The sequence below is a fragment of the Macaca nemestrina genome, chromosome 15 (assembly GCF_043159975.1).
Source record: "Macaca nemestrina isolate mMacNem1 chromosome 15, mMacNem.hap1, whole genome shotgun sequence".
Taxonomy (NCBI): Eukaryota; Metazoa; Chordata; class Mammalia; order Primates; family Cercopithecidae; genus Macaca; species Macaca nemestrina.
The window spans coordinates 65,226,701-65,236,676 of record NC_092139.1 but is presented as its reverse complement, the minus strand read 5'-3'; the positions used below and the strand labels follow the sequence as shown (position 1 = coordinate 65,236,676).

The following is a 9,976-nucleotide window of genomic DNA, read 5'->3' as shown; positions in this document are numbered from 1 at the left end:
AAGAAATTATTTAGGCAGTTAGTGAGGGTAAGAGAGTCTTCGACAAGGTATCCCTTTTAATAAAAAGCAGCTCCCAAATCATTTTTTTTTCTAACAAAACCAGCCTAAAAAATCAAGCTGCAGACATAAATAAGCAAACTGGAAACTGGCATAAGTGAATGCCAGGAGCTGTGCCAATAGAAAAGGGCTACCTAGCAGCCAGGCACATCCAATACTGAAGCTCCATCTTCCCTTTTCTTTGTCACCATGTGTGCAATAAGGAACAGACATGGCATCTGCCAGGTAGAAAACACATCTACATAGTAAAAGATTATGGTAGGATGGCCAGCTTCTTTGTAAATGACACACTTGGTCCAACCAATCTTTTGTCTTATGTAAATCAGATACCAACTCCTCAAGCTCATCTATAAAACCATTGGCATCTTGCCACAAACCAAAGAACCAGTTCTCTTCTTCTGCACAAGAGAGCTTTCCTCTTTCTTTCGCCTATTAAACTTCTGGTCACTCACTTATTATACTTTGGCTCATTCCTTGCATGTCTGTGTTCACGATTTCCTTGGACAAACTTCAGATATTCACCTCAGACAACACGGCCACTTCATTGTGTCACGGTATTGCACTAAAACAAACATTTTTACAGCCTCAATGCTCATTTTCCTTGCTGCTTATCTCCTACTAAGTAAGCCAATATTTAAGGCTAGACATGATACAAAACTCTTTTGTCGATAGAATATCAGTATTGCTAGTTATGGTCCTGCTAACTAAAAGAGTGCTGAAAAGTATAGACATTTATATCCCCGGGTTGAAAAAAGAAACATCAGTGCTCACAAGTAATGTCTACCAAAATATCTCTATGTTAAGACATATTTGGTTAATGTTTCTGATTGATAGATAAAGCTTTGCAAAACTCAAATAAAAATAATTTAAAAAAATCAGACCTGTAAAAATTCTGGTTATTTAGTGAATGAATTATGAGGTTTATTGATTTTTCAACATAGTCCAAACATTTGCTAGTATATATCATATACTAGATTTCTGCAATAAGTATTTTTATGAATACATTTCCAGCAGGAAATAAAAACAGAGACTTAGTGTCATACTCAAATATACAAAGATGTGCCATTATTTCATTTTATGTATATATATATAATACTATACAAAATATGTCTTATTTTAGCTCTTTGTGTCTATTTGTGCTTCTCTGAATTTCTTGGAATAATGGGCAATTTTAAGCTGGTATTCAGGAGAAAGATTAGTCAAATACAATGGCATATAGTTCCAGATGTCTTGTCCCAGGGGGTGTTGGATCTGACTGCAGCACATAAGGAGCACAGCTAGGAGCTCTATGCATCATTTATGCTGGGTTTTATTTACGAAGACCAGACTGAACTTCTGAATGATCCTATTGAATAGAATTTCAAGAATTTTCTAACATCTGCTCAAGGAAATTTGCATAGGTACCAGATGTGATAACCAGCAGACAATGCTTCAGACTCTTTAGATTTTTTAAACTAGATTTTGTACAATGTTCCCTATCCAAACTACCAGTCCTGCTTCACCGCTCTTGTACTCAAAAGGTAAATTCTTTTTCTTCTATTATTTCCAAGAACAGTAGAATTAGCTAGGAAGAAAAAAGTACTATAAAGTTACTATAAAGTTACTTGAAGCTAAGAGAAAATTTTTAAAACAGAAACCAAAGGTATATATATTTTAAAGAGGTTAGATATTATAAGTTTTAGTAAGACTTAGCCAAAAAAATTTGGTGTGTTTTTATGACTAAGAAATATTTTATGACTTACTAAATTAAATGCACTCATTTAAATGGATTAGAACCATGTTGCTTAAAATATTAAAATAAAAATATGATTGGTGCAGACTGAATTTGATGCCACTGTTTGCATAACAATGACATGAAATGTCACATTTTGTGAAAACATGACCTGCAACATTTTCAGTTTAGTTCTAATTATCTTACTTTGGGATATTTGGCAAAAAATAAAAAATAAAAATACTTCAGATTAGAGGAATCAGTTTCTTATTTTACTGATTTTCTTACCACTTTGATATGGTTAGGTGTAAAGTAGAAATAAACTTCCAAAGCTTGAATTATATTTACGTAGATTTTCTAAAACAGTCACACACCACATGCATCAAATTACAAATGTGAATAATTCGCTTTACCAGGAGGACTCTTTATTTTTATGGTTCTTTCATAATCAGAATTATTTATTAAATTTATAAATATTCCAATACTTTATTTTCTGTTATTTTTATAAGCGTTCTGAGAGCATATATAGTTTCATAAAGTGAAAAATAATGGACCAGCAGCAATGGAAGCATTTCATGTTCCAACTCAAAAAATTGTCTGTACTAAAAATCCTTTTCAGTATCATTTTTTTTCTAACATCTAAGTAGATTATCTCAATGGTATATAATAGAGAATAACATAAATGTAGTTGGATTTCCTATCTGTTAGATTTTTAAAAGATAAAGGTATGGCAACCGCTAATGTTCGTATAAAACTCAGCACTTTAATGGAACATTTTCCCATATAAAGGACAAACCTATGCATTATATGAACATTTTCAAAATTTGAGACTTGGAATGTAAAATTACAATGTTACATGTTGTAATAATATTTTGTAAAAGTCATAAAAAGAACGCACACAATATTGTGTATATACAAAATTTCACATGAAAATTTGTGCTTATGAATGACTATAATTTACTTTAAAAAAATATCAATCTTTCAGGAATACACTATGTATACAGGGAGCAGAGTATTACATACCCAAAATGTCCTGAGATATACTTCATATCCCATCCAGGATTTTAAATGCTAAGATCAACAGAATTGGTTTTATTCAATATGTTCAGCTTTCCAGGAACTTGTTTCTTTAAAAAAAAAAAAAAGTGGTAAATTACATTTAACATAAAATGTACCTTCTCAGTCATTTTCAAGTGTAGAGTTCAGTAGTGTTAAGTATATTCACATTGTTGTTGCAAGGAATCTCAAGAACTCTTTCATCTTATAAAACTGAAATTCTATATCCATTAGACAATTCCCCATTTGTCTCTTCCCTCAGCTTTTGTCAACTACTGTTCTGCTTTCTGTTCCTATAAATTTGACTACGCAGATGCCTCCTATATGTGGACTCACACACTATTTGTCTTTCTGCAACTGGTTTACCTCACTTAGAATAGTGTCCTCAAGGTTCATCTATGTTGTCAAATGTGTTAGAATGTCCTTTTAAGCCTGAGTAATATTCCATTGTATGTGTATATCACATTTTATTCATTAATACATCGAAGGATCTTGGGTGGATTTTGTATTTCTGTTACCGTGAATATTGCTGCTCTGAACACTGATGTGTAAATATCACTTTGAGATCTTATTTTCAATTATGTTGCGTATGTAACCAGAAGTAGAATTGCTGCATCATTTTGTTCTTCATTTTTTAATGTTTTGAAGAGCAGTTTTTATAGTAGCTGTACCAGTTTATATTTTGGGCAAAAGTGCACAAAGTTTCCAATTCCTTCACATCTTCATCAACACTTTTTTTTTTCTTTTTTTTGAGAAAGAATCTCCCTCTGTTGCCCAGACTGGAGTGCAGTGCTGAAATCTCAGCTCATTGCAACCTCCACCTCCCAAGTTTAAGCGATTTTCCTGCGTCAGCCTCCTGAGTACTTGGGACTACAGGTGTGCGACACCATGCCTGGCTAGATTTTTGTATTTTTAGTAGAGACAGGGTTTCACCATATTGGCCAGGCTTGTCTTGAACTCTTAACCTTGTGATCTGTCTGCCTCAGCCGCCCAAAGTGCTGGGATTACAGGTGTGAGTCACCGTACCCGGCCCACTTTTTTTTTTTTTTGAGAGTAGCTGTCCTAATAGGTGTGAGGTGGTAGTTCAGTGTCCTTTTGATCTGTGGTTCCCTAGTGATGAATTTTGTCCAGCAGTTTTCTGTATGCTTGCATCTGACCCCCATGCATTTATTGAATTTGGAAAATTTCTCATTCTTGCTTTTAATCTGATATGTAATTGAAATTTTTTTTTCTCTCTCTCACTCCATATAGGAGATGTGTTCTCCTGTATGGAGAACAGTTTTCAGCCTCCAACATACTTATTTTTTTCATCCCACCAATATTTCTATTTAGATGAGCTTGAATTTTCTCCATATTAAAAACAGCTCATTTGAATGCAACATTTTATTTTCTTCAGTTGTATGCTTATTATACACAAAATTTAAAATCAGAAATATTAGCATAATTATTTTCTTCCTCAATAGACTTGTGTAGTTATGGCTTCAGATTTAGTGTTTATTTAATAATGTGATAATTGTTAATTTCCTCACCAAAAGACAATTCCCTCATGCATCATAGAAAGCTATGTCTACTCATCACCTACCATTTCTCCTAGAGATAATGTGACATAATTTTAGCTCTCTTTGGATTGAGCTTGGGCCTTTTGCCAAGTTTCTTCTTCTTCATTAATATTATCACAATCCCTCTCCTCAGAAGAGAACAATGCAATGATGCAATTTCTACTGGGAATTTGAATTATGCCATTCCTAATCAATTCTCTGTCTCCATCTCTCTTGGGGTAATCAATAGTATATATACACACACATACTATATACACACACACATATATATATTAATAAGTTAATATATATATATAAATTAAGCACGTGTGTGTGTGTACCTTATAACTTTAACTTTTATTTTTATCTCTTGAAAATATTTTTGAAAAACTTAAAGACTTGAAAAAAATGTTTTAGTGTTATGAGTTACCATAAAAAAATAAATTTCCAAATTTCTGAGTACACTTTTCCCCATTTCATCAATGTAGGTTTTCAAAATGTTACTTTTTGTGTACCACATATATCATTTTGTAACATCATATTTTGAGACTATTTACTATTGTCTCATACAAAATTATATTTGTGTAATATAATGTAATTATTTTTAGTCTTTTACATTTTATTTTATCATGAGGAAAACTTCTTCACTGGTAGAACATATATTACGAATTTAGAAAAGCAAATTTTGTAGACCTACATGATTCCTTCAAGATTTGTGTGTGTGTGTGTGTATGTACATATATAGAGAGTAACTTGCTAGCCAATAAAAGAGACCATGGCAAAAAAAAATTTGAAATCAATCTTGTGTGTATGTGTGAGAGTGTGTGTGTGTGTGTGTGTGTATGTTAGTTTTTCCTAGATTGCACTGACATCATCATGCTGGTAATGAAATATACTTCCATATATATATATAAATCATAAAGAAAAAATAAACACAGGTAGAATTTGTACAACTGGATATCTCAGTTTAAAAAACATTACTAATATCTGTTGTAGAGGTTGGTGTATATGTTTCTGTATGTATGCGTAAAAGTATGTATTGCTATAATCCAAAATGACTTCCTTCACAATAGTAAGCTTTAGAACCACTGTATAGAAATTTTGTTTATTTAATTAGCTTATATATACTGAATATGATTTTTTTTTTTTTTTTTTTGAGACGGAGTCTTGCTCTGTCGCCCAGGCTGGAGTGCAGTGGCCGGATCTCAGCTCACTGCAAGCTCCGCCTCCCAGGTTTACGCCATTCTCCTGCCTCAGCCTCCCGAGTAGCTGGGACTACAGGCGCCCGCCACCTCGCCCGGCTAGTTTTTTGTATTTTTTAGTAGAGACAGGGTTTCACCGTGTTAGCCAGGATGGTCTCGATCTCCTGACCTCGTGATCCGCCCGTCTCGGCCTCCCAAAGTGCTGGGATTACAGGCGTGAGCCACCGCGCCCGGCCCGAATATGATTAATGAAGCAAACAAAACAGAAAAAAAAAACACTCTGGATTAGAAATTTCTTATTAGAGTCACTAATAGACTCCCATGACTACAATTAAATGTAAAAGAAGTCAGTTGTACATACATATATGTGGCCAAAGTGGCAGCTGATAAATAAAAACCGGTTAGGAAAATAATGAAAGCTGTGTCTTTCAGAAATGACACAGTAAATAGCATGCATATTTCCCACCAATCTCATACAGAGTTAGCAGATTATGTGGGACAAAATATATCTTCTGTATTCCTAGCTGAAAATTAATGGAAAAATAAACCTGTAATCATCACATATTAAGTCCGAAAAGCAAACAGTCTTAGCACTATGCTAAATGAATGTTAGTATACGAAATTCAAATTTAATGTATTTTCAAAATTTGAGTTTGTCTGTTGTTTTCCATGTGAAAAAATTAACAGAAATGAGACATTATCATCAAATGATCTTGGTTTTACTTAATTCCAATGGTTCTCTATAAAAATATGATTATAAATGCATTAAACCATCATTATAAAAAAAATTTCTATACCATGAAGTACCAAGAGGGTTAAGGATAAGATAATAGCCCCATTAACTGTATTAAGATTTAATATCTGGCCGGGCGCGGTGGCTCAAGCCTGTAATCCCAGCACTTTGGGAGGCCGAGGCGGGCGGATCACAAGGTCAGGAGATCGAGACCACAGTGAAACCCTGTCTCTACTGAAAATACAAAAAATTAGCCGGGCGCGGTGGCGGGCGCCTGTAGTCCTAGCTACTCAGGAGGCTGAGGCAGGAGAATGGCGTGAACCCAGGAAGCGGAGCTTGCAGTGAGCCGAGATCGCGCCACTGCACTCCAGCCTGGGCAACAGCGTGAGACTCCGTCTCAAAAAAAAAAAAAAAAAAAAAAAAAAAAGATTTAATATCTGTAATTTTCACTTTGGGTCTATCTATCATCTATCTTCTTGTTATTTTCTCAGTTCTTTCCAATAAGACTTTTGTTATGAATCAACTAAAATTCAATTGAATAATCACATTACATGAAATTATGTTTTATATGTAACATAATAACATTTTAATATTAATTTGTTTGCAGTTAAATAATAAATTTATTTATTGTCTATATCAATAAGCATGTTACCAGCTAGGGTTCAAGAAAAAATTAAGCACGTATTTTTAAAAAGTGTGTGAATATGAAGTTAGGTTTTCTCAATCCCAAAGAAAACAATGGGACGATTCCTTAAGAAAAATTGTACTTATATTACTAATCTGACTCAAAAAATGTAAGCATGAATATGTAATCTCTAAAAGGGTAGCACTTAGTAGTTTTCATGAATTTGAACTCCTAACAAAATCACCCCTAAAATTCATAATGCAAAAAAATAAAAGATCAATTCTAAGTCCTCAGGATAACCTGCTGCCAGTACTTGAAACAGGTGATCACTTTATCCTTCTTGAAAAAGTGCCTTTTCCTTGATTTGGGGGACATTTCCTTTTCAGATTTTTAACTTACTTCCCTGGTAGATACTCGTCAGAACTCTTTGCTAGATTCTGTTAATTTTCCCAACCGTTGAATGTTGTCGATTCCGTGGACACAGTACTTGCTCCCCTATTCCCTACCAAAGTTCTCACTGACTTCCTTTTAATGTGCCCTGGAAACTGACAGATTTGTAGCTTCAAGCAGAAAATTCAGGCACAGTTTCCTACATCCTGATGATTTTTTTTCTTCCTGGATCCACAAAGGGTTTATTCATTCAAACTCGCCACATGGGGGCACATTCGTTCCCCATCACCACGACTCAAATTGGTGACATTTTAATTTGCAGGCAATTACCTCTACAAACATTACCCTTCATTAGAAATAAAAATTGAAATGTTCAAAGCATCTTGCAGGCCAAAGAGCTAAGCAAGATCCTCACTCAAGCACTCAAGAGTTCTTTTGTTTGTTTTGTTTTCTGAGAACAACTTAGGAGGAAGAAACAACTTTGAACATTTTCCCGCCAGCCGCAGCAAATAACACTGAAGTCCTAGCGTTTTGGCGCTGACAGCGTTAACTTCTACACGGAAGCTGCCCATCCACCCTCCAGAAGGAAAGTAGACCCCTATGGGAGCCGCAGGGAAGCACCTAGAACCCTGGGGCCTAGGGGGCAGTCTGGAGGCAGCGCAGGACTGGTGAGAACGGTATGATCTCGTGTTAAACTGGAAACGGGGAGGCGGGCAGAATACGGTGTGACAAATCAGAATAGCTGCTCCCATTGCCGCCAGAAGCAGTGGACTCTCCTGAACTCTGGGACCCAAGACGGCCGGGTGGGCAGCGGGCAGAGGACAGCAGGGGCACCTGCGCTGCCGCCCACCGCCCTGGAGGGCGCTTCAGGCCCAGAGCCCAGGGCAGCAGAGGGTGCGACAAGGCGTCCCAGCAGCCGGGCCCTGCAGATCCTTAGGGCGCCTTGCCGGCATCCCCTCCCCTGATTCGACGTCTTCTCTCTGTCCTGGAAGATGGGCTGCAAAGCTGTGTCCGGCGGTGTGGAGGAAACTTAGAATAAAGGGGTTTTCCGCAAGGGGAGACTCACCCGCCCTCTCCGCAGGGAGGTGGCTGGGGCTGTGTCGGCGCAGCCCATTCCAGGCCTCCTCCTCCTCCCCGGGGGCCTCCGGGTCTGTCCGGGGGTCGCTGGGACTCAGAACTGGAGACTGACTGGAACACTCCTGGGCGCAGTCTGGCTCATCCCCAGCCAGGTTGGGTCCCGGGCTGGCCCGCTTTCCCCGGGGTGTCCACCCTAGTTTCTCCCGGAAACAGCCAGTAAGGCAGCGAGGCGTCAGGGTGCGCACTAGGGTGGCAGGGCTAAGTCCCCGGAGGTGGCCGCTCTGAAGGCCGAATCTGGCCAGAAAATCGAGAGCACGGGGACCACTGCGTCCTTGCGGCCTCCTTTCCACGAGAACCGGGGGCAGAGAACACCCACGCACTGCTGTGGGTGCCCAACGCGTTGGGGCTCAGAGGCCAAGCCAGTCCAACCAGGGTATCCAGTCAGGGGCGCGCTGAGGCCTAAGGCTCTAGAGATCGAGCGACATGGGGGACTCCTGACGCCATGTCTCCTTCTCGCTTCTGCGTCCGCACTCCGGGTCCGCAGTCCCTCAACCCACCAGGAGGCCAGAGATGCGGCTGGGTGGGATCCTGGAAGCTGGGGCTAAGACCCACCAAGATCAGGGAAGGTTCCTGAGCGTCCGCTGTCCTTCAGGGCCTGAAGTTTCCCTGCTCAGGTTCAGGCCAGGTGTGTGTGTGTGTGTGTGTGTGTGTGTGTGTGTGTGTGTGTACGAGTGCGTGTTTCAGAGGAAGTGGGAAAAGACGCTTTTACTATCACCTTAAAAACGCCTAAGCTGGGCGGTGGCTCACGCCAGTAATCCCAGCACTTTGGGAGGCGAAGGCTGGTGGATCACCTGGGGTCAGGAGTTCGAGACCAGCCTGACCAACATGGTGAAACACTGTCTCTACTAAATGTACAGAATTAGCCGGGCGTGGTGGTGCACGCCTGTAATCTCAGCTACTTGGGAGGCCGAAGCGGGAGAATCCCTTGAATTCGGGAGGCAGAGGTTGCAGTGAGCCTAGATCGTGCCACTGCACTCCAGCAGCCTGGGCAACAAGAGCAAAGCTCCGCCTCAAAACAAAACAAAACAAAACAAACAAATACCTGACCTCTCCACCCCTCGGAGTGAGAAAATCCATTCTCCGCGTTCTTGCCTTGGAGAATACAGTGGTCCCCACCGCCCGCCCTGAGACCTCCACAGGGTCCTAATCCAGAACTTGACGCTCAGACGCCATCTCTTCCCACAGAACCCCTGTCAGCCTGTAGAGGGACACAGTGCCCGACCTCCGGCATCCGGGGAAACACAGCGTCCCAGTCAGCGCCTGCGCGGGTGCCACACTTCCTAGTCCTCTCTGGCTGCCTCTGAGGACGTGGCTCTGGCCGGGGGCGTTGCAATGGGCGCAACATTCTGGAGGTGGTGGGCGAGGGCGTACCCCTGCCCCAGGACGGCCAGGTCCACCAACACCTGCAACAGACGGAGAACTGCAAGGTCAGTCTTGAAGGTGTCGCTGCTTGTCCTCACGAGCACCATTTTGATGCTCGTGCCCTGTGTGCACAGGTGGCCGGGCTTGCTGGTAGGACTCCTGCAC

The 9,976-nt window shown here is 40.0% G+C and overlaps 1 long non-coding RNA gene across 1 annotated transcript; it reads right to left on the bottom strand.

Annotated features, from left to right (window-relative positions):
- Positions 1 to 534: 534 nt before the first annotated feature.
- Positions 535 to 8,580, bottom strand: LOC139358584 (uncharacterized). Its single transcript, XR_011613768.1, has 3 exons — positions 8,379 to 8,580; positions 2,792 to 2,895; positions 535 to 619 (listed from the first exon to the last, which is right to left on the bottom strand). It is a non-coding gene; the product is annotated as an uncharacterized lncRNA (long non-coding RNA).
- Positions 8,581 to 9,976: the final 1,396 nt, after the last annotated feature.